Raw genomic sequence first — 21,165 nt, forward strand, 5'->3', positions numbered from 1 at the left:
ATACATCAGAAAACAGAATTAATACTGCCTAAAAGCATTTTACTTTAAATTGATTAATAAAATTCCCAGAAATGAAATGTTGCATAGTCTGAACTCATATTTAACTAATGAAGAAAGCCTCTGAACAATTCATGAATACAAGCACAAATTATTTTTCACCTTAGAGGGTGTTTTTTTCAAATGTATATAGCAATTCCTCTACGTAAATCTCAAAGAAAATTTTACAAGATACTACTTGATGGCTCAACAGTGAAGACTTCTCTTGGGAAACTTATACCCCATATAGAGCAACTGAGTTTGAGAGCTTTGCTACTGATTCCAGCTAATACACACCCTGGGGGCAACAGTTGATGGCTCAAATTACTGGGGCTCAAACACCCAAGTTGACAGACACAGACCTTGAGTTGTGGGCTCTTGGCTTCAACCTGACTCAGCCAGAAGGCAGTTGGGGAATGAACCACCAGATGGGCAACCTCTGTCTATCTCTTTGCCTTCCAAATATATAAAATAAAGCTTTAAAATTTTAACAGAAAGAAAAGTTTATACAGAAACTTTGTAACTCCCTGCTCTGTGAACAGTAACATTTTAAAGAAGCCATCATAAATCTAAGTTATTATGACAGAGATCATTGTTTCTAATCTCATCATATCTTCATGATAACTCACATACTAAAGCACAGAAATATTCTTACTGTAAGTCAGACTAGTTCAATGGCCACAATGACACTCACAGAATGACATTCTGCTGTACACTCCTCACTCTGATACAAGAAAGTCCTACAATTTCTAACAAGTGTGAATTTAATTTACCAACTCTATGTCACAAGTAGGTTTCAAACAGATTTAGACACTGCTTTTATATTATAAATTAATTGCCAACCTAGAAAGAATGGCACTGTGACTATGTCAAACTGAAAAGCTAGGTAAAAAGGAAATAGACAAAGAAAGGTTGCTTGAAATCTCCCAATTAAAGTTGACAGCACTAAATGTTCCAAGGACAGCCGATCTAGAATCAAATCTTCTTTTTGTTAGGACACTATCATTTGTGAAACAACTCAGTGGTAGACATTACCATTTGCTTCATATTCACATTAAGCCTGAGAAACATCTGGACTTTCTACACTGTTCCCTGGGTCCCCTACACTAAAAGAAGAGGTTTAAATATAGTTGAATAACAAGGTTCAGGAATATATTTGTATATCAAAAAAATTAAAATCATACAACTAGAAGCATTAAATTCATTATTCAAAATGAGGACAGAGAATACAACCAAGAACATACAACTTCATTTCATAAATTTTAAAGATTATGTAAGTAAAATATATATTTTAAAAATGAAAAATTTATTAAAACCGGTTTTATAAAAACAAGCCTTTATCCATATGTTAATGAGAAAACATGCAGAGACTCAGGACTACTCAGAAAGTAGGAGAGGTCTTCCAGCGTAAACTGTACAATTCCACTTCCTCACCATGCATTTGTCCATTCCTTCTGAAACAAAGTCCTTTCTTAGAAGAAATCAGATGCAAGAAATGAGCTGTATTCATTACTGTTCTCTTAGGAGAACTCCATGGCTGGGTGAGACAGTAGTTATAAACAATGGTATCCAGAAGAGGTTTAAATACCTTATGTGTTCACTCAGAAGAAAAGAAGGATTTAGATAAAGAAGGTGAGTGAAGGAGGGCAAATAAATGCCTACCTGGGCAGCGAAAAAGCAATATAATAATGCTGCATACAGAAGTAGAAAGGAAAGGAATTTAGGAAACTAGAGAATAGATTATAAAGAAAATTTTTAATGTTTTTGCAATTTTATGCTCTTTTAGTATTAAAAATATTGTCCTCAACACACTTTCAGTAACATCTAGGAACTCTACTCTCCCACCCCAGACACTCTGACATCTAAAAGTTGTAAGTTATTCAAGAATATACAATCTAAAAGCTGGAAGTCGTTCAGGCATATCTTTCCCATAATCCAGCCTGCTTCCCAATTAAAACCTGCCCCTCTTTTCCAACCCATCTCTTCCATAATCAAAACTCTCACTTTCTCATGTAGACAGTTGCCATTAGGAAAACAATTTGATTGAAGTAAATCACATTCAGAACTTAAGCCTTTCAGAGGATATTAAGTGTTGTTTTTTAAGTGGAAAGTGTTAACCCTCTAGAATATAAATGTGGTAAGGCATAAGAGATATTTTGGTGCAGGGGTGACATCTCGGATTCCTGTCTACTCTGGAGCTAATTTAGTGAATAACTAGACATGCAGGAATAAATTTAGTATCCTACTTTCCAAATCTTGCCATTTTATATTGCATGGTTTAATAAGAAAAAAATAGATAGAAGGCTACAAACAGGAGATAACAGGACTTCAAGCAAGGATGATAAATACTTTTTTATATATTGTTACTCCAATAACCTATATACTGCCACTTCCTGCCTCCAGCCTACTTTATACCTGCCTTGGCATCAGTGAGTGATCAGAGCATTCTTCCCTTCCCATTCTGACACCAGGTATGATCCGAGAATTTTTTCAACATTATATTCTGAGTAACTAGTTGGTGTTTAAGATGAAACGATCATCTCTAAGTTAAAAAAGCAGTCTGGCATCTAAGAAGGAAAAATTACAAAGGTAAATCCAAAGAAACACTTATGTTTAGTCTAAAAGAATAACAATAACAGAAGTTACAATATGTGTCACAAAGTACCCAGGTATTTTAGACACTTCATTTTACTAAATCATTATAAAAAATCTTTTAGGAAAATACTATCTCCATTTTATACTTGAAAAAACTACAAGGGTATCCTCATCCTCCCTTCTGCTTATTTAACTCCCCTTCCTCTAGAGCTGCCTACAAGCTAGCCCCTTACCCTCCTAACTGTCCCCTCTTCTAATCTCCTCCAGCACCTGACACTTCACAAATGTTATCCTGTTTATTTATCTGTTTATGTCTCTATTCAGCCTCCCCAACTATTATATTCCCTTTGCTGAGCACAGCAGGTGCTCATAAACCCATGTTTATATATTGGCCACAACAATCTTGAAAGTAGCTCAATATTCAAAAAGGAAATAGATATTAAAGGAGACTTCTGCCCCCATACTTGCTCATTATGCATTTTTATTGCCATAAAATATTATTTATGGTAAGAAACTAGCTGTCATGGTTATTTTAGGTGTCAACTTGGCTGCAATAAAGAATACTTAGAGGCCTGACAAAGCACTACTTCTTGGTGTGTTTGTGCAGCATTTCCACAGAGGATTGGCATGTGAGCTGATGGACTGAGTGGAGAAGATCTGGCCTCAATGTGGGCAGGCATCATCCAATCCGTTGGGGTCTCAGAACAGAAAAGGCAGAAGAAAAGCTCTTTCCCTTCCTCTCTCCTGGAGCTATAGCCTTCTTCTCCTGTCCTTGGACACTGAACTCCAGGCCCTCCAGCTTTTGGACTCCAGGACTTAAACTAGCAAGTCCTACTCAGGTTCTCAGAGCATCAGTCCTGGAATGAGAATTATTCCATCAGCTTCCCTGGATGTGAGGCTTTCAAGACTTGGACTGAGCCATGCGACCAGAACCCAAGGGTCTCTGGCTTGCCGACACACTGTCATGGGATTTCTCAATCTCCATAATCATGTGAGCCGATTCTCCTAATATATCTCCTATCATGCAAGGGGACTTCAAAAAGTTTGTGGACAACAGAATTGAACAATATATTTTGGTGCAAAAATTTTTGAAATCCATGCATAAAAATGATCTTCAAAAATTTCATGCAAAATGTGTATTGATTTTAAATTACACATGGATTTCAAGTGTTCTGCACCAAAATAAATGTATCCTTTAATTCTACTTTCCATAAGCTTTTTAAATTGTCCTTCTGTGTGTATGTGTGTACTTCTTTTTTAAAAGACTTATTTATTTATTTATTTGAGAGGCAGAGCTACAGAGAGAGAGGGAGAGACAGAGAGAGATCCTCCATCTGCTGGTTCACTCCACAAATGGCTACAATGACTAGGAAAGTGCCAGGCTCAAGCCAGGAGCCAAGAGCTTCTTCCAGGTCTTCCACGTGGGAGGGACCCAGGGTCTTGGGCCATCTTCTGCTGCTTTCCCAGGCACACTAGCAACGAAATAGATCAGAACTGAAGCAGACAGCACCACAGCTGAACCCAATGTGTCACAGAGCTGGCCCATACGTATTTATGTATCTATCTCCTACAGTTCTGTCTCTCTGGAGAATCTTGATTAAAACAGATTTTGGTACCAGAATTGAGGTTATAGCTCTAAAACACACCTAAAAACATGGAAGTGACTTTAGAGCTGGGTAATGGGTAGTTTGAAAGAACATGGAGACTTGTGCCACGGCTTCAGTAGCCACGCTGTCTCTTGCCTGGCCTCAGTGTCAGCACCTCCCCCAGGAGATCAGTCCAGTCAGTCAGCCCCAGCTCCACTGTAACCATGTGCGGTCATCAAAAAACGTGGACAGGCCGGCACCGCAACTCAATAAGATAATCCACCTGCGGCGCCAGCACACTGGGTTCTAGTCCCGGTCGGGGCGCCGGATTCTGTCCCGGTTGCCCCTCTTCCAGGATAGCTCTCTGCTGTGGCCCGGGAGTGCAGTGGAGGATGGCCCAAGTGCTTGGGCCCTGCACCCGCATGGAAGACCAGGAGAAGCACCTGGCTCCTGGCTTCGGATCAGCGCAGCGTGCCGGCCGCGGCGGCCATTGGAGGGTGAACCAACGGCAAAGGAAGACCTTTCTCTCTGTCTCTCTCTCTCACTGTCCACTCTGCCTGTCAAAAAAAAAAAAAAAAAACAAAAAAACACGCAGACAAGTCTGAAGAGATGCAACAGAATTCAGTGACGTGCGCTACTCAAGTGCTGGAGAAATACAACATCACAGCCCACAACAAGCAGTTTGACAAAAGTACAACCCCACCTGGTACTCTATTGTGGGGAGAAACTTCGGTAGTTATGTGACACAGGAAACCAAACACTTCATCTACTTCTACCTGGGCCAGGTGGCCATTCTTCTGTTCAAATCTGGTTAAAAGCATGGACTCTACCATAAACCCAATGATCCATCGAAAAATAACTGTAGCCTAAATTCCAAATACCAGAGACTGAATCTTCAGCCTTGCTAAGGGAACACCTCAATCTTTGAATCTTTATTGCGTTTTGTACAGGGCATTCTCTGTACCAGTTTGTTGTGGCTATAAAGCAATTAGCCAAACAGCTTGCATTTGTATTTATTTTCTATTCCATATTTGTCTTTCCCATGTTTTTTTCTCTCAATTCTTCCTTTAAAAAATAAATCTGTTGGAGATGTGAAAAAAAAAAGAAAAGAAAAGAAAGAAAGAACATGGAGAAGTGGGCTAGGAAAAGTCTGGGTTTCTATGAATGAAACATTAAGGGTAATTCTGGTGAGTGCTGAGAAAAAGACAAATGATGTAGGGAGCGTCAAAATCATTTAGGGATTTCTGGTCCTCGTGATCATAACCTTGGTAGAAATACAGATGGTAAGAGGGCATTCTGATGAGGCCTCAGACAGAAATGAAGAAACTGGAATAAAAGCCATCTTTTGTTAAACATCTGCAAAGAACTTGGCAGAATTCTGTCCATGTTAGAGGACTTTGTGGAAGATAGGATGTAGAAGTGGTGAAGTGACATATATGGAAGAAGAAATTTCTAAGAAAAATATTAAAGGAGTTGTATGGTATTTTTAACTACATGTTGAAACATGCAAGAAGAGCAAACTGATTTAGAAATGAATTTATAATTAAAAGAGAAGCAGAGGGGCCAGCACTGTGGCGCAGTAGGTTAAAGCCCTGGCCTGAAGCGCTGGCATCCCCGCACCGCTTCTAGTTCCTGCTGCTCCTCTTCCAATTCCGCTCTCTGCTATGGCCTGGGAAAGCAGTAGAAGATGGCCCAACTCGTTAGGCCCCTGCATCCACATGGGAGACCCGTAAGAAGCTCCTGGTCCCTGGCTTTGGATCAGCCCGGCTCCAACCATTGCAGCCATCTGGGGAGTGAATCAGCAGATGGAAGACCTCTCTCTGTGTCTCTACCTCTCTCTGTAACTCTGTCTTTCAAATAAACAGAAATAAAACTTAAAAAAAAGAGAGAGAAGCAGAGAGGAAAGATCTGGAAAATTCGCAGTCTGACCATGTTGAGGGTTAAAAATGTATATGTTCTTTAGGAACACAAAGGGTGTGGCCAAGACACTACTTGCTAATGAGATTACCAAGTCAGGGAGTCAAGGTTCTATTCATTAAAACAGTGAGAGAAATACACTGACAGCATTTCAGGGTTCCTTGAAGGGTTCCCTCTCACCACAGGACCAGAGCAGGACCTTGAAGGTAAGGTTTTAGAGAAGTACCTGTGAGACCTCAGCATTCACTACCTAACGCACCTCAGACCTCTGATCCTCAAATTCCAGCATAACAGGACTTGGCCAACCTAAGCAAGGTGCAAGAAAGCCCAGGTGCAGATCAACTCACTGCTCTGGAAGGTACAAGCTGTAAACTCGAGCAGAGTCCACATGGTGTTGCTTCTGCAGAAGCACAAAATTTAAGAGCTGTGGAGCATGAAAGCCTCCAACTTGATTTCCAAGGGTCATGGACAGTCACTGGGACTCAGGAAGATACCACAGGGGCAGATCCACTACAAAGAGCCCTAATATGACAATGGGCTGTAGAGCCATAGGAGTGATGTCACTGCAGAGAGCTCCATTAAGGCAATACCTAGAGAAGCCATGGGTGTGAGACAGCTACCAAGACTCCAGAACTGAAGAGTGACCAGCATGCAAATCTAATCTAGGAAAGCTAAAGGCACAAGACTCCAACCCATGACAGTTGCAGGTAGACTTAGCCCCACAAAACCACAGGGTAAGAGCCACCTGGGAGGATTGGGGTTCAACCTCAAGTCCAATTTTCTCAAGATGTAAGACATGGGTTAAAGGAGATTATTCTCCAGCTTTAAAACTTAACGTTGGGGCCAGTGTTGTGGCACCGTGGGTTAAGCCACCCTCCTGTGATGCCAGCATCCCATACGGACACTGTTTCAATCCTGGCCATTCCACTTCTGATCCAGTTCCCTGCTAATGTGCCTGGAAAAGTAGCAGAAGGTGGCAACCAGATGAAGCTTCTGGATTTGGCCTAGCCAAGTCCTGCCATTGTAACCAGGACTAGAACCCGGTGTGCCGGTGACGCAAGGTGGAGGATTAGCCTATTGAGCCACGGCGCCGGCCCAGATAGAAGATCTTGTGCTTTGTCTCTCCCTCTCTAAATCTGCTTTTCAGATAGATGGATGGATAGAGATAACTAAATAAATAAATCTTTTTAAAATAGAAAAAGCATAATGTTTTATCTGCTGGATTTTGGAAAATTCAGAACCAATTACCCTTTACTTCTTGCCTACTTCCCCTTTCTAGAATGGAAATTGCTATGCTTTAATGTCCTCTCCAATATTCATGGTGAAATTTAATTGTCACAGCCGGCGCCGCGGCTCACTAGGCTAATCCTCCGCCTTGCGGCGCCAGCACACCGGGTTCTAGTCCCGGTCGGGGCGCCGGATTCTGTCCCGGTTGCCCCTCTTCCAGGCCAGCTCTCTGCTGTGGCCAGGGAGTGCAGTGGAGGATTGCCCAAGTGCTTGGGCCCTGCACCCCATGGGAGACCAGGAGAAGCACCTGGCTCCTGGCTTCGGATCAGGGCGGTGCGCCGGCCACAGCGCGCCGGCCATGGCGGCTATTGGAGGGTGAACCAACGGCAAAGGAAGTCCTTTCTCTCTGTCTCTCTCTCTCACTGTCCACTCTGCCTGTCAAAAAATAAAAAATAATAAAAAATAAAAGAAATTTAATTGTCACTATAACACCATTAAGAGGTAGGAACTGCTAGAAGTGATCAGGTCATGAGAGTTCTGTCTTCAAGAATGGATTAGTGTTGTTATCACAGGATCAAATTAATTATTGCGACTTTGGATTTGTTATACCTTTAGACCTCTCTTTCCATCCTCCAACTCAAAGGTCCTTGTTTGCCCGTCCATTGTGTTTTGATTCAGCACAAGAGGCCTGTACCATGCTCTTGAACTTCCCAGTCTCTAGAATCATGAGTCAAGTAAACTTCTATTGTTCACAAAATTATCTAGTCTTTGGTTTTCTGTTATAGCAGTAGAAAGTGCACTAAGACAGGAATGTCTATCCTACGCCTGTCCCATCACTGTATTTTGGAAAGCACATAACTTATTAATTTCACAGGCTCACAGGTGAAGAGGAATTTGTCTCTCCTAGAACTTATTTAGATGAGATTCTACACTTGGGAAATCTGACATGATGCTGGGAAAAAAAAAAAACATTGTGGAGATTACAGAGATGGCAAGAATGTATTTGTGCATTGCGAAGATATATATTTGGGGAACTGGGATTGGAATGCTATGATTTCAATGTCCCTCAAAGTTCATGTGTAGGAAAAATTATTCCCATTGCAAGAGTGCTGGGAGGTAGGGATTAATTAAAGTTGATTAGGTCAGGGCCAGCGCTGTGGCGCAGCGAGTTAACGCCCTGATCTGAAGTGCCGGCATCCAATATGGGCGCCGGTTAAAGTCCCAGCTCCTCTACTTCCAATCCAGCTCTCTGCTATGGCCTGGGAAAGCAGTAGAAGATGGCCCAAGTCCTTGGGCCTTTGCACCCATGTGGGAGACTCGGAAGAAGCTCCTGGCTCCTGGCTTCGGATGGGCACAGCTCCAGCCATTGCGGCCAATTGGGGAATGAACCATTGGATGGAAGACCTCTCTCCCTCCCTCTCTCTCTTCTCTCTCTCTTCTCTCTCCTCTTTCCTCTCTCTGTGTAACTCTGACTTTCAAATAAATAAATAAATCGCTAAAAAAAAAGTTGATTAGGTCATAAAGGCAGGATGCACATCATTATCAAAGGAGTGGGTTGTTACAAAAGCATGTTCAGCCCCTTCTTGTTCTTTCCCTCTCTTGACCTTCTGTGTTCTAGTGTTAGGTAGGAAGTCAGAAATGAGCTTATGTGCATGTGACAAAGGCCTAAGGAATTGACATCTAGGCCCAGCATCCACCTCTCAAAGTCATCCCGATAACCTTCCAAGTGCAGCCCAGTATCTGCATGTCAAACATCCTACCCAGATCCTGATGACCTTCCAGGGGGTTCTGCCCCTTCTACCCGATAACCATCCTTCCTCTAAGGCGGGGTGATGCCAGCCAGGCTTCCCCTTCTGATAATTTAAGGGGGAAAATTCAGAAAGGAATTTTTTGTATTTACATCCAACAAGTCCTTTGTTCAGTAGGAGAAGGAGAAGGAGAAGGGGAGGGAAGGCAAGACCCATCCCCTTAAAAGCCCCAGCCTAAATGTAAACTACACACTCTCTCTCAGGTCCTGTCTGGAGAGGTGTCCTTCCGTTCTTACAGATGTCCCTACCCTAATAAACCTTGCTATTTTGCTTTCCACTACTCTCTGTCTCACACCTGAATTCTTTCTTGTGCGAATATAAGGACCCTTTGCTTTTCTGGTAACACTACATGAGATGACACAGCACGAAGGTCCTCACTCTTGAACGACCATGCTCTTGGACTTCCCAGCCTCCAGAATCATGAACCAAATAAATTTCTGTTCATTATAAATTACCCAGTCTCATGTATTCTCTTACAGTAGCAGAAAGCAGACTAAGACAGTGACTCTGTAGTTCTGACCTTGGACATGTTGTCATCATATAATACATGAGGTCTTCAAATGACATGCTTTTTTTATTATTATTATTATTATTATTATTATTATTTATTTGAGAGGTAGAGTTACAGTAGTGAGAGAGACAGACAGAAAGGTCTTCAATCTACTAGTTCACTCCCCAAATGGTCACAACAGCTGGAGCTGAGCTGATCCAAAGCCAGGAGCTTCTTTTGGGTCTGCCACATAGGTACAGGGGTCCAAGTGCTTGGGCCATCTTCTACTGCTTTTCTAGGCTATAGCAGAGATCTGGATAGAAAGAGGAGCAGCCAGGACTCTAATTGGCACCTACATGGGATGTCAGTGCCAAAGGAGGAAGTTTAGCCCACTATGCCACAGCGCCAGTCCTGTCATGCTTCTAACAGAATGCCTGAAGATAAGAAAACTAAATTAAGCTGCCAAAGTTAAACAGCTAAACAGTTAAACAGTAAAGAAGCAGTTAAAAATTTGAATCAAGACCTACTTCCTCCTCAATTCCACGTTCTTCCCACATTCATATCCAAAAAAAGCAGGTCTGAGGTCATTGTAACACCTATGAAACCAGAAGGTAACACATAGCTGGAAGTTTAGTTAGTACAGGAACAGGTTTCTTCTATTGGTCGATGATGCCCAAATAAGATCTCTGCAACTATTTACCAATATTTTCACATACCATGCTATTCTGTATTTAATTTGAAGCAGCTTTCAAACTAATTAAAAGGTCTTAGCTAGTAATAGTGCAGTTGACCTTTTTGTTTGTTCTGACATATCTTTTAATTAGCTTTCTCTTAGGCTCAGTCATTCTGTTTATATAGTGATGTTTCCAGCCTTCTTATCAGATGTATATGACATATATGACTAATTTTCTTTTATCAGTCCACAAGGCTTCTAAAAATTTCAAATTCATTTTTAAGCAGCAATTGTGAGCTACGAGTACAAGGGATTCATAAGTTGGAATTTGAAACTCAGTAGCAATAAATGGACACAGAAAAAAAGAAAATGTTTGGCAACAAGATGGCAAAATGGAAGTGATATGCCTGGATAAGAAAAATGCATCTAAGCCACACAAGAAGGGCCTAACATAAAATTGTGCTTCCACAGTGACTAAAATGCCTGTGAATGTGTATGCTGTGAAGGAACAAAAAAACAATGTAAACAAGTAAGAGTTAGGTGGTTGATGCAGTTAATATGCTACTTGAGACACCTGCATCTCTTATCAGAGTGCCTGGGTTCAAGTCTTAGCTCCACTTGCAATTCTGACTTCCTGCCACTGTGCACCTTAGGAGCCTCCTAGGGTATAGCTGAGTCCTTACCACCCATATGGGAGACCCAGATTGAGTTCCAGGCTTTGCCCAGCCCTAGTTGTTGAGAGCACCTGAGGACTGAACCAGCAGATATAAGATCTCTGTCTCTGCCTTTCCGAAAAAGGAAAAAGAAAAGAAATAAAAATTTTTAAATGCTTAACAAAAAAAATTATGACTGCAAACAAAAAGATGCAATTAAGAACCCAAAAAGTACATAACAGAACAAAGACACACAGCAAACACAAGACACTGGCTTTAGTGTGGCCTCTGTAACATCAGTATGAATTACATAACCCAATTTGTTTTTAGAGAAAAGGGAAAGGATGAAACATAAAAATGAACAATTATTTTAAGAGTACTACTGAAAAAAATTATCTAACATAACAAAAAAGGTATAATAGAATTGTATCACTACAGAATGTAAATAAACAAATTTTAGGAAAAGCTAACATTAAAAACAACACATTTACAAATACTCAGAAGCCAGTTCCTTGCCATAAAGGTACTGTATAGACAATAAAAGTCTTACTATATCACTCATTTAGATATACTACAGATTTAGGAGCTTAAGACTTTACAGATAAGAAATCAGTGGAAAGAAGGAATAAGAAGCAGAGAGTAACAGAGGTCTCAGATACCACAGTACATGGGAGGCTGTCCAGGATGGTAATGAAACTTTGAAGAGTTGAGGAGCTTTGTGATTTGGGTTACAAGGTTGCCAATAAAGCACTTCTAAAGTACTGACTGCTTTAAAGATTCCACTCTGTGCCATGTATGGTTATAGGCAATTATTAAGTTTTGTAGTGGCTGTACTCCTTGAAAGAAGACTACATATAAATTACATTTCTATTAAAAGACATTTTATTTCATTTTTGAAGAATATTTATGTATGTATGTATTTGAAAAGCAGAGTAATGGAGGATAGGGAGTAAGAGAGAGAGAAAGAGGAGACAGAGAAAGATCTTCTACCTGCTGGCTCCCTCTGCAGATGGCTGCAAAGGCCAGAGCTGGGCCAGACAGAAGCCAGGAACAAATAACTCCATCAGGATTTTCCAAAGGGGTGGCAGAAACCCAAGTACGTGAGCCATCATCTGCTGTTTCCCAGGCATCTTAGCAGGGACTTGGATTGGAAGCAGTGTAACTGGGATTCAAACCGGTACACCAATAAAGAATGTAGGAGTCCTAAGTGGAGGCTCAACCCACTGCACCTCAACCCTCACCCAGAAATTTTACTTTAAAGTCTCAATGAACACTTGCTATCTAAGACAATTCTTTCTGTTCCCTCACTCCTTCAACATATTCATTAAATGCCTACCTTACAGCAAGCATGTGGTTTGATGCTGGGTTGACAGTGGAAAAGAAAAACAGATACAGTACCTTTCATAAAGAAACATAAAGTCTTTAGGAAAGAAAGACACTAACCAAATAATCACCAGAAAACTTAAAAATGTGTGACCAAAACTAGTTCTACAAAAGAAAGAGTAGGATATGGTCTAGCCTCAGGGATATCTGATACAGAGGAAAATGTCCTAATTCTAGAAAGCTCCCAATACACTTGATATTTTCATAAATTTTGGTTTTATATATTGATTTCTTTAAAATTAAAGCACAGATACTGGAAATATTATGACTGAAGACAGAAAAAGGCCATCATTTCTATAAGGTAAATTTGTAAATTTAGTTTTCTCACTAACAAAAAATTGTCTATATTTACAGTATACAAAGTGACATTTTCACACACATACCCACACCCACACCCACACCCACACACAGAGTTGGGTGATTTAATCAAGCTAATTAACATATCCAGTACGTCACAAACATCACTTTTTTGTGGTATTAAAATCTCTAAGCATCTTTCAAATGGACAATACATTATTATTAACTATATTCACCATGCCACACAAGGTGTGAAATGATACCTCACTGTGGCTTTAATAGCATTTCCTTGTGTATCAGTGATGTTGCTTATTTGTATTCTTTTTTTTTTTTTTCCTTTGGAGGGAGACAGGAATATCTATTAAGATCCTTTGCCCATTTTTATTTGGGTTATTTGTTTTGTTGCTATTGAGTTATTTGAGTTCCTTATTTATTAGATAATAATATCTTATCAGACATACACTTTGCAAGTATCTTCTCCCATTACATAAGTTACAAAAGAAGGAGAATTTAAACATGTATTACTCAATGCCTGAGTTATCCCCCTTCCTCAAGAATATCACCCATGTTAAAAAAAAAAAAATGTTAAAGTTTTAGAAACAACTTAGAATCTTAAAAAAAATCCAAAGATCTAAAATGGTATCAATATTCCAAGACAGCTTTTTTTGTTTGTTTGTTTGTTTGTTTTTTTTTTTTTTTGACAGGCAGAGTGGACAGTGAGAGATTGACAGTGAGAAAGGTCTTCCTTTTTGCCGTTGGTTCACCCTCCAATGGCTGCCGCGGCCGGTGTGCCGCGGCCGGCGTGCCGCAGCCGGCGCACCGCACTGATCCGATGGCAGGAGCCAGGTACTTCTCCTGGTCTCCCATGGGGTGCAGGGCCCAAGCACTTGGGCCATCCTCCACTGCACTCCCTGGCCACAGCAGAGAGCTGGCCTGGAAGAGGGGCAACTGGGACAGAATCCGGTGCTCCGACTGGGACTAGAACCCGGTGTGCCGGCGCCGCGAGGTGGAGGATTAGCCTAGTGAGCCGCGGCGCCGGCAATAAGCTTACTTTTTGGAATGTCACCTTAGATGAGACTTTATGATGTAAAAATGGTTATCAACAGGTAGTTATAATATTTAATTAAAGTCATATGTTTTGAAACTATTTTTACAAATGTTTAAGTTCATCTTATGAATCTCATTATTTTGTAGGTAATTTATAATTTTAATACAAAATAAAACAATTACTTCCACATATTCTTTTTTTCCTTAGTTCAATCAAATCATTATAGATTAAATTCTCCTAAACAATTATCCCCAATTATAAGGCTAGTTAAGTTGCCTTAAACATTTAAAACTACATTTACAAATCAAAATCAAATACATCTAATTCATTCAAGCCTTTCAAATGTATGCCAGGGTAACCCTGCAAACCTAATAACCAAAATCACTCCAGCAACTCTTACAAATTTAATAAGCCAAACTAATACATAGAATAAATCCAATTTCTTAAGTCTTCTCCCACTATCAAAACACTTAGCCAGATTATTTTATATCTTTCATATTAAAATCTCCTAGGTATGATGTAATAGTGAAATGGAAAAAAACTTGGCTCTTGAGGACTTTGTGAAATACAACTGTTATACAGTACTGATGAAACCGCTTCCAAACTCCTACATGAAAGAGAAATAAACAATCTTGTCTAAACCAGCATTGCGTTGGGTTTCTTTCACTCATAACCAAACATAATCCTAGTTAGTATATGTGTATAAACTAATCTTCATTTCAAATTGAAGTCACAATGCTACATGTTTCTCTTAAAGGAATTAAACACTTTTAATAATAGACACATATTATCAAAATGATTACACTAAAAGGTTCATACCAATGGATGTTATCTACTTCATAACTAAAATTTACCAAGATATGGGACAAGGAAATGGATTTGTAGTCAAACAGTCAAGGCAGGGTCACAGAACCCAAGGTCTTCTTTTAGGAGAGTTCAACCTGCCTACTGTGAGAAATTCCTCCCCAAGTTAACAGGACTTTTCAAGCCCATGACTGACCTTGCAATCCAATATATCACACACACTTTCTATTTTCTACACAAATTTATTTAAAAATTTATTTATTTATTTATTTATTTGGGAGGCAGAGAGACAGACAAACAGAGCTATTCTATCCACTGGTTGGCTGCCCACATCAGCCAAAGCCAGGAGTCTGGAACTCAGTCCGAGTCTCCCATATAGGTGACAGGAACCTAAATACTTGGGCAATGACCTGCTGCTACCTCCCAGGATGGGCATTAGCTTGCAGCTCAAATTGGATGGCAGAGCTAGGACTCAAACCCAGACAATCTGATTCAGAATGTGGGAATCCCAGTATCTTAACTGTTATACCAAACGTCCACCCCTAGCCAACTTCTTAACACAATCTTTAATTGCCTGCTTTGAACTGAAGATATTCTATGTAGCGTACTTGGATTTCACTAATCTCTTCACTGTCTGATGGGATTCTAACCAGAGGTTAGAAGACCTCTCTCTTTCTATCTGTATCTCTACCCATCTCTGTAACTCTTTCAAATAAATAAATTAAATAGATCTTAAAAAAAATTGTAACTAACAATTGGGCATTATACAATCAAAACTATAAAGCAGAAACTTATGTGACCACTGTTATCTATTACTTGACTTTCTAGGGTGGTTAATTCAACAACCTTATTAACCATAAAGGCTCATAATTTTTAAAATGTGACCAAATATCTTAAAAGGTCCAAAAAACAAAAACAGTCCAAATTTTCCAATGGGTAGCAACAGCTATCAGCAAAAATGGAACAACAAAATCAAAACAGTCAAAAGGCCAGAACCATGTGGGGTTTTAAAAATGAGCATGAGCAGATAAAGCTGTAATATATTCATTCAAGTGTCTCACAGTGACTGGGAATCTGTCTATTCACAGAAGCTGAGGAATTATGATCTTCAGGGAAAAAGAGATACAATCAATAGGGAAATAGAGGTCATCGCTGTGGCACAGTGGACTAGGCCTTCGCCTACAGCACTGGCATTTCATTTGAGCCGGCATCTCATTTGAACAACAGTTCGTGTCCCCGGCTGCTCCTCTTCTCATCTAGCTCTCTGCTATGGCCTGTGAAAGTAGTGAAAGATGGACCAAGTGCTTGGGCCCCTGCACCCAACTGGGAGACCTGGGAGAAGCTCCTGGCTCTTGGCTTCAGATCAGCTCAGCTCAGGCCCTTGCAGCCATCTGGGGAATGAATCAGTGGATGGAAGACTCTCCCTCTCTCTGTCTGCAACTCCAACTCTAAAATACATGAATAAAATCTTAAAAAAAAAAAAAAAATGGTGACATGGGGCCAGCACTGTGGTGTAGTAGGTTAATCCTCTGCTGTGGTGCCGGCATCCCAATGGGAGCCGGTTCTAGTCCCGGCTGCTCCTCTTCCCATCCCGCTTTCTGCTATGGCCTGGGAAAGCTGTAGAAGATGGTCCAAGTCCTTGGGCCCCTGCACCCACCTGAGAGACCCAGGAGAAGCTCCTGGCTCCTGGCTTCAGATTGGCACAGCTCCAGCCACTGTGGTCATTTGGGGAGTGAACCAGCAGACAGAATATCTTTCTGTCTATCCCTCTCACTGTAACTCTACCTCTCAAATAAATAAATAAAACCTTTAAAAAAAATAGGAACACAAAAGATTAAGTAAATCTGATTAATCCAATCAGTATTTCCTTATTTATTTCCATAACCATGAGAGTTGGGTAAGAACAAGCAATAAGAAGTAAACTACCTGATTCTGTCACTAATCTTTTACTGCATTTGCTCTTCATTTTGTAATGAGTGATTAAAAGTGCATTCAGTACATTCCTTCAGAATGTGTCGGAAAATGATGTTCAAAAATGGGAAATCTTCCAAATGGGATCCTGGCAAAATCATCCATGGCCAAAAAGACAAACAAAATGGTAAGAGTCCTGCAAACTGCATTATATGAAAAAAAAAAAAACCACTAAAGATATGAAAATTTTAATGCAAAACAAAAAAAAGTGATCATGGTATAGGAATAGGTCAGAGATTATCAAAGGAAAAAGAATTAGGTGGTTCTTAGGATAAAACTAAGAAAAAAATCTGAAAGCTATAAGAAAGAAATTTTTAGTCAAAATAAGGAAGAGTCCATTAGCAAATACTGCTACATGATGCTGCAAAATCTCCCTTACTGCCAGAATTCGGGCAGAAGCCAAGCCCTCGTTTAACACGCATTTATGGATTCTGTGATTGTATAACATCTACAAAGAGCATCAGTACTGCACAATACTACTGACGGTAACCCTAAAATCTGGGTTCCAATGTCTGCACTTCACTAATGAACCATGTGACTGTATCTAAGACATTTAATAAGCCATGTGACTTTAGCTCAATCTCATCTATTAAATAAACCTGCACAGATCTCTCCCAACTCAAGAATGTTATGAAACTGATTTCTACTCAGGGCTCCTAAAATACTCAAGTAAGTTTGTGAAATAAATTTAAAAATACATCTCTCATTTTTAGAATAATTTAAATATGTGCCTATAATGTGTAGCAACAGCACCACTGCAATATGCAGCCTACCTCAGTTCAGAGCTGCAGGAGGAGGTACAGTTTTAAAGATACTTCTGCACAAAGGCAGCCAGAAGCCAGGTAGAGTGCACTGAACGCCAGGATCGAGCTTCTACAAACTCAAAATTTTCAGACACAGCTAAAGATACAAAGCAGCAGCACCCTTCCCTGCTGCTCCAAATTGGTTAATAATGATCAGCTATCACCAATAAAGGCTCAGAGTCTGTGTTTATAACAAGCTTCTTCCTAATGAATTACAAAGACTGAATTAAACCTAAATAACCCATCCTTGTCTATTAATAAGTTAAAAGTATTAGAGACACATAAAATACAGCTTACATACAAATAATGTCATTACTATGTTTCACAGTTGAATAGACCACTTTGATAAAATGAATATGCTCTCTTTTGGATCCTTTTCTTAAAAATACATTGTGGATTATAGAGAATCTGGAGAATCTGGATTCTGGCCTACTATTTTTTTTTAACATTTATTTAATGAATATAAATTTCCAAAGTACGGCTTATGGATTACAATGGCTTCCCCCCAATAACGTCCCTCCCACCCGCAACCCTCCCCTTTCCCATTCCCTCTCCCCTTCCATTCACATGAGGATTCATTTTCAATTCTCTTTATATATAGAAGATCAGTTTAGCATACATTAAGTAAAGATTTCAACAGTTTGCTTCCACACAGAAACATAAAGTGAAAAATAATAGATGATTTTTTAAATGATGATGAAATCAGATCAGACCTATTGTCATGTTTAATCCCAGTGAGAGTCAAGTTGGGAGTTGATAATTTCTTCTTCTTTTTTTTTTTAACAGAAGATCAATTTAGTGTACATTAAGTAAAGATTTCAACAGTTTGCACCCCCATAGAAACACAAAGTGAAATATACTGTTTGAGTACTCGTTATAGCATTAAGCCTCAATGTACAGCACATTAAGGACAGAGATCCTACATGAGGAGTAAGTGCACAGTGACTCCTGTTGTTGACTTTACAAATTGACACTCTTGTTTATGGCATCAGTAATCTCCCTATGCACCAGTCATGAGTTTCCAAGGCTATGGAAGCCCCTTGAGTTCTCCGACTCTTATCTTGTTTAGACAAGGTCATAGTCAAAGTGGAGGTTCTCTCCTCCCTTCAGAGAAAGGTACCTCCTTCTTTGAAGACCTGTTCTTTCCACTGGGATCTCACTCACAGAGATCTTTCATTTAGTGGGTTTGGTTTGGTTTGGTTTGGTTTGGTTTGGTTTGGTTTTGTTTGCCAGAGTGTCTTGGCTTTCCATGCCTGAAATACTCTCATGGGCTTTTCAGCCAGATCCGAATGCCTTTAGGGCTGATTCTGAGGCCAGAGTGCTATTTAGGACATCCGCCATTCTATAAGTCTGCTGAGTATCTCGCTTCCCATGTTGGATCACTCTCCCCTTTATTTATTCTATCGGTTAGTATTAGCAGGTACTAGACTTGTTTATGTGCTCCCTTTGACTCTTAGTCCTTTCATTATGATCAATTGTGAACTGAAGTTGATCACTTGGACTAGTGAGATGGCATTGGTACATGCCACCTTGATGGGATTAAATTGGAGTCCCCTGGTATTAACCAAGGCAAACATCAATTGTTTACATTATCCTCCTTATTAACACAATAACAGCAACATGCTGGTGATGAGTTTAATCAATTCTAAATATTGTCTAACATTATTTCTCCCTGCTTTCCTCAATTCTCTGGGTATACACAGAAGACTACTTCAGAAGCAGTAGCCAGAGGGACTGGCACTGTGGCATACTAGGTTAAGCCTCCCCCTGTGGTGCTGGCATCCCTCCCATTTGGGTGCCAGTTCATGTCTCAGCTGCTCCACTTCTGACCCAACTCTCTGCTAATGCATCTGGGAAAGCAGTGGAAGATGGCCAAAGTACTCCTGGCTCCTGGTTTCAAATAGCCCCAGCTCCAGTCATTGTGGCTATTTGGGAGTGAACCAGCAGATGGAAGACCTCTCTTTGTAACTCTACCTCCAGATAAATAAATAAATCTTTAAAAAGAAGTAGTAGTAGTCAGAAAGGTAAGAAGGTAACAACCTATATACTGGATTTCCTTTCATTTCAAATCACAGGTTTGTGTCTTGAAATATCTCTGCTTCTGAAAGAAAGAGGCCAGGTGACTACTACAATTTAACTCTGTCTTTGACAATATCTGTCATCTGCCTTCAAGTTCACTCTACCTTCTGGCCCAGGGGTTCCCACATGGACTATCTCAAAAGCAGTAGTTGAGAGCAAAGAAGGAGAGGGAGAACAAGGCATTTGATTTCCTAGCTTCCTCCCTGTAAAGTGACCTCAGGCGGACTGGATAATAGTCCAAGTGCCACTGCTACTCCCAAAACAGACAAATATCTCTAAAGGACTGTCACTGGATCCCAGCTTGGATGTGCTCCCTCTTCTCCCTGTTCTCACATCTTCAGACCTAAAGACAGTGTCTAACCCACTGTTACTCACCAGTTACCACACTACCTCTTGTGGTTGCCCTATACTTCTTCCACATCTTTTCCACATCTTTGTCGCTCCCCCTCTTCGTGGAGGAGCAACACAGGACCCTGCGCTGTTCTTTCGTCTGCTCGGCCCTCCCCGGGTTTGCTGCTGGTTCTTCCCGGGTTGGCTACTGTCCCTTCCACCTCCGTGGAAGGGCAGTTCCCCCTGGCCACATTCCCCACTTCCGCAGGGGAGCGGCACACCGCCGGCCGGCTCTCTGGGGGGCTGCACGGGTTCCCTTAGATGTTCCCCATAGATGTTCCTGGTGCATGCCGTCTCTCTCCTCCTTTATAGTCCTCCTCCGCCAATCCCAACTCGGCTGCCCACACGCCGAGTACGCTGCTCTCCTCCAATCAGTAGCAAGTCCTACAGTTTATTGGTTGAACTGGAGGCAGCTGTGCGGAAGCTGTTTACTTCTCTCCCAGCGCCATATTGTGGGAGAGCAGATGCATAGAATAAGTCTTAATTCCAGTAACTCAGTCTAGTCCGGTTTGCTCCCCACAGTGGGAGAGCAGATGCATAGAATAAGTCTTAATTCCAGTAACTCAGTCTAGTCCGGATTGCTCCCCACAATCTTCACAGTCCATGTGACATTATTTTGAATGTGCTATGTGTTTTGGTTGAAAAGTGGCTCCAGGAAAGATTCTCAGATTGAGACTGAAGTTACTCTAAGAACTCAGGGATAGTCTGCATGCTGGGAGGAAATGGGACCACATGTAATGCAGTTAATATTATCCTGACTTGTAATTACAAAACTAGAAGAAGGACAAGGTTATGAGATTGAGTGGCATGATAGTTACCTTCATAGGTCAACTGGACTGGCTTATGGAGTGCCAGACATTTGATTAAACATTATTCTGGGTGTGTCTGTGAGGGTGTTTCTGGATTAGATTAACATTCAAATCAGCAGACTGCCCTCCCTATTGTGAGTGAGCACCACTCAATACACTGAAGTCCTGAACAGAATAAATTGCAGGAAGAGACAGTTTGCTCCTTTGACTAATTGTTTTCAACCTCAGATACAGGTTTTCAGCCTTTGGACATGAACTCAGAACTCAGCATGGAACTTACACCATTGTCAGATTCAGACTGGAACTATGCCATTGGCTCTTCTAGGTCTCCAGCGTGTCAAATACAGACCTTGGGTCTTGTCAGCCTCCATAATCATGGAAGCTGAATCCTCATAATAAATCTTTCTGTGTGTATCTATTTTTCTATATCACTGGAGAACACAGATTAATACAAATGGCTACTCAATTGCTAAGAAGACAAAAGTGATTATAAAGATGATGGACTTATCTGGCTTCTTAGAGCTCTAGAGGCTACCTAGCGGAAGAAAGAAAAAGCAAAAGTTATGAAAAGATCTTTGCTTCTGACCACAAAACAA

At 40.6% G+C, this 21,165-nt stretch overlaps 1 protein-coding gene across 12 annotated transcripts in view; it reads right to left on the minus strand.

Moving 5' to 3' along the window:
* The window catches only part of NUBPL (NUBP iron-sulfur cluster assembly factor, mitochondrial), a 237,167-nt gene that overhangs the window by 138,126 nt on the left and 77,876 nt on the right, over window positions 1–21,165 (minus strand). The gene's annotated exons all lie outside the window — the stretch shown is intronic.

This window comes from Oryctolagus cuniculus, chromosome 12 (assembly GCF_051225735.1).
Source record: "Oryctolagus cuniculus isolate XC-2025 breed Fujian yellow rabbit chromosome 12, ASM5122573v1, whole genome shotgun sequence".
Lineage (NCBI taxonomy): Eukaryota > Metazoa > Chordata > Mammalia > Lagomorpha > Leporidae > Oryctolagus > Oryctolagus cuniculus.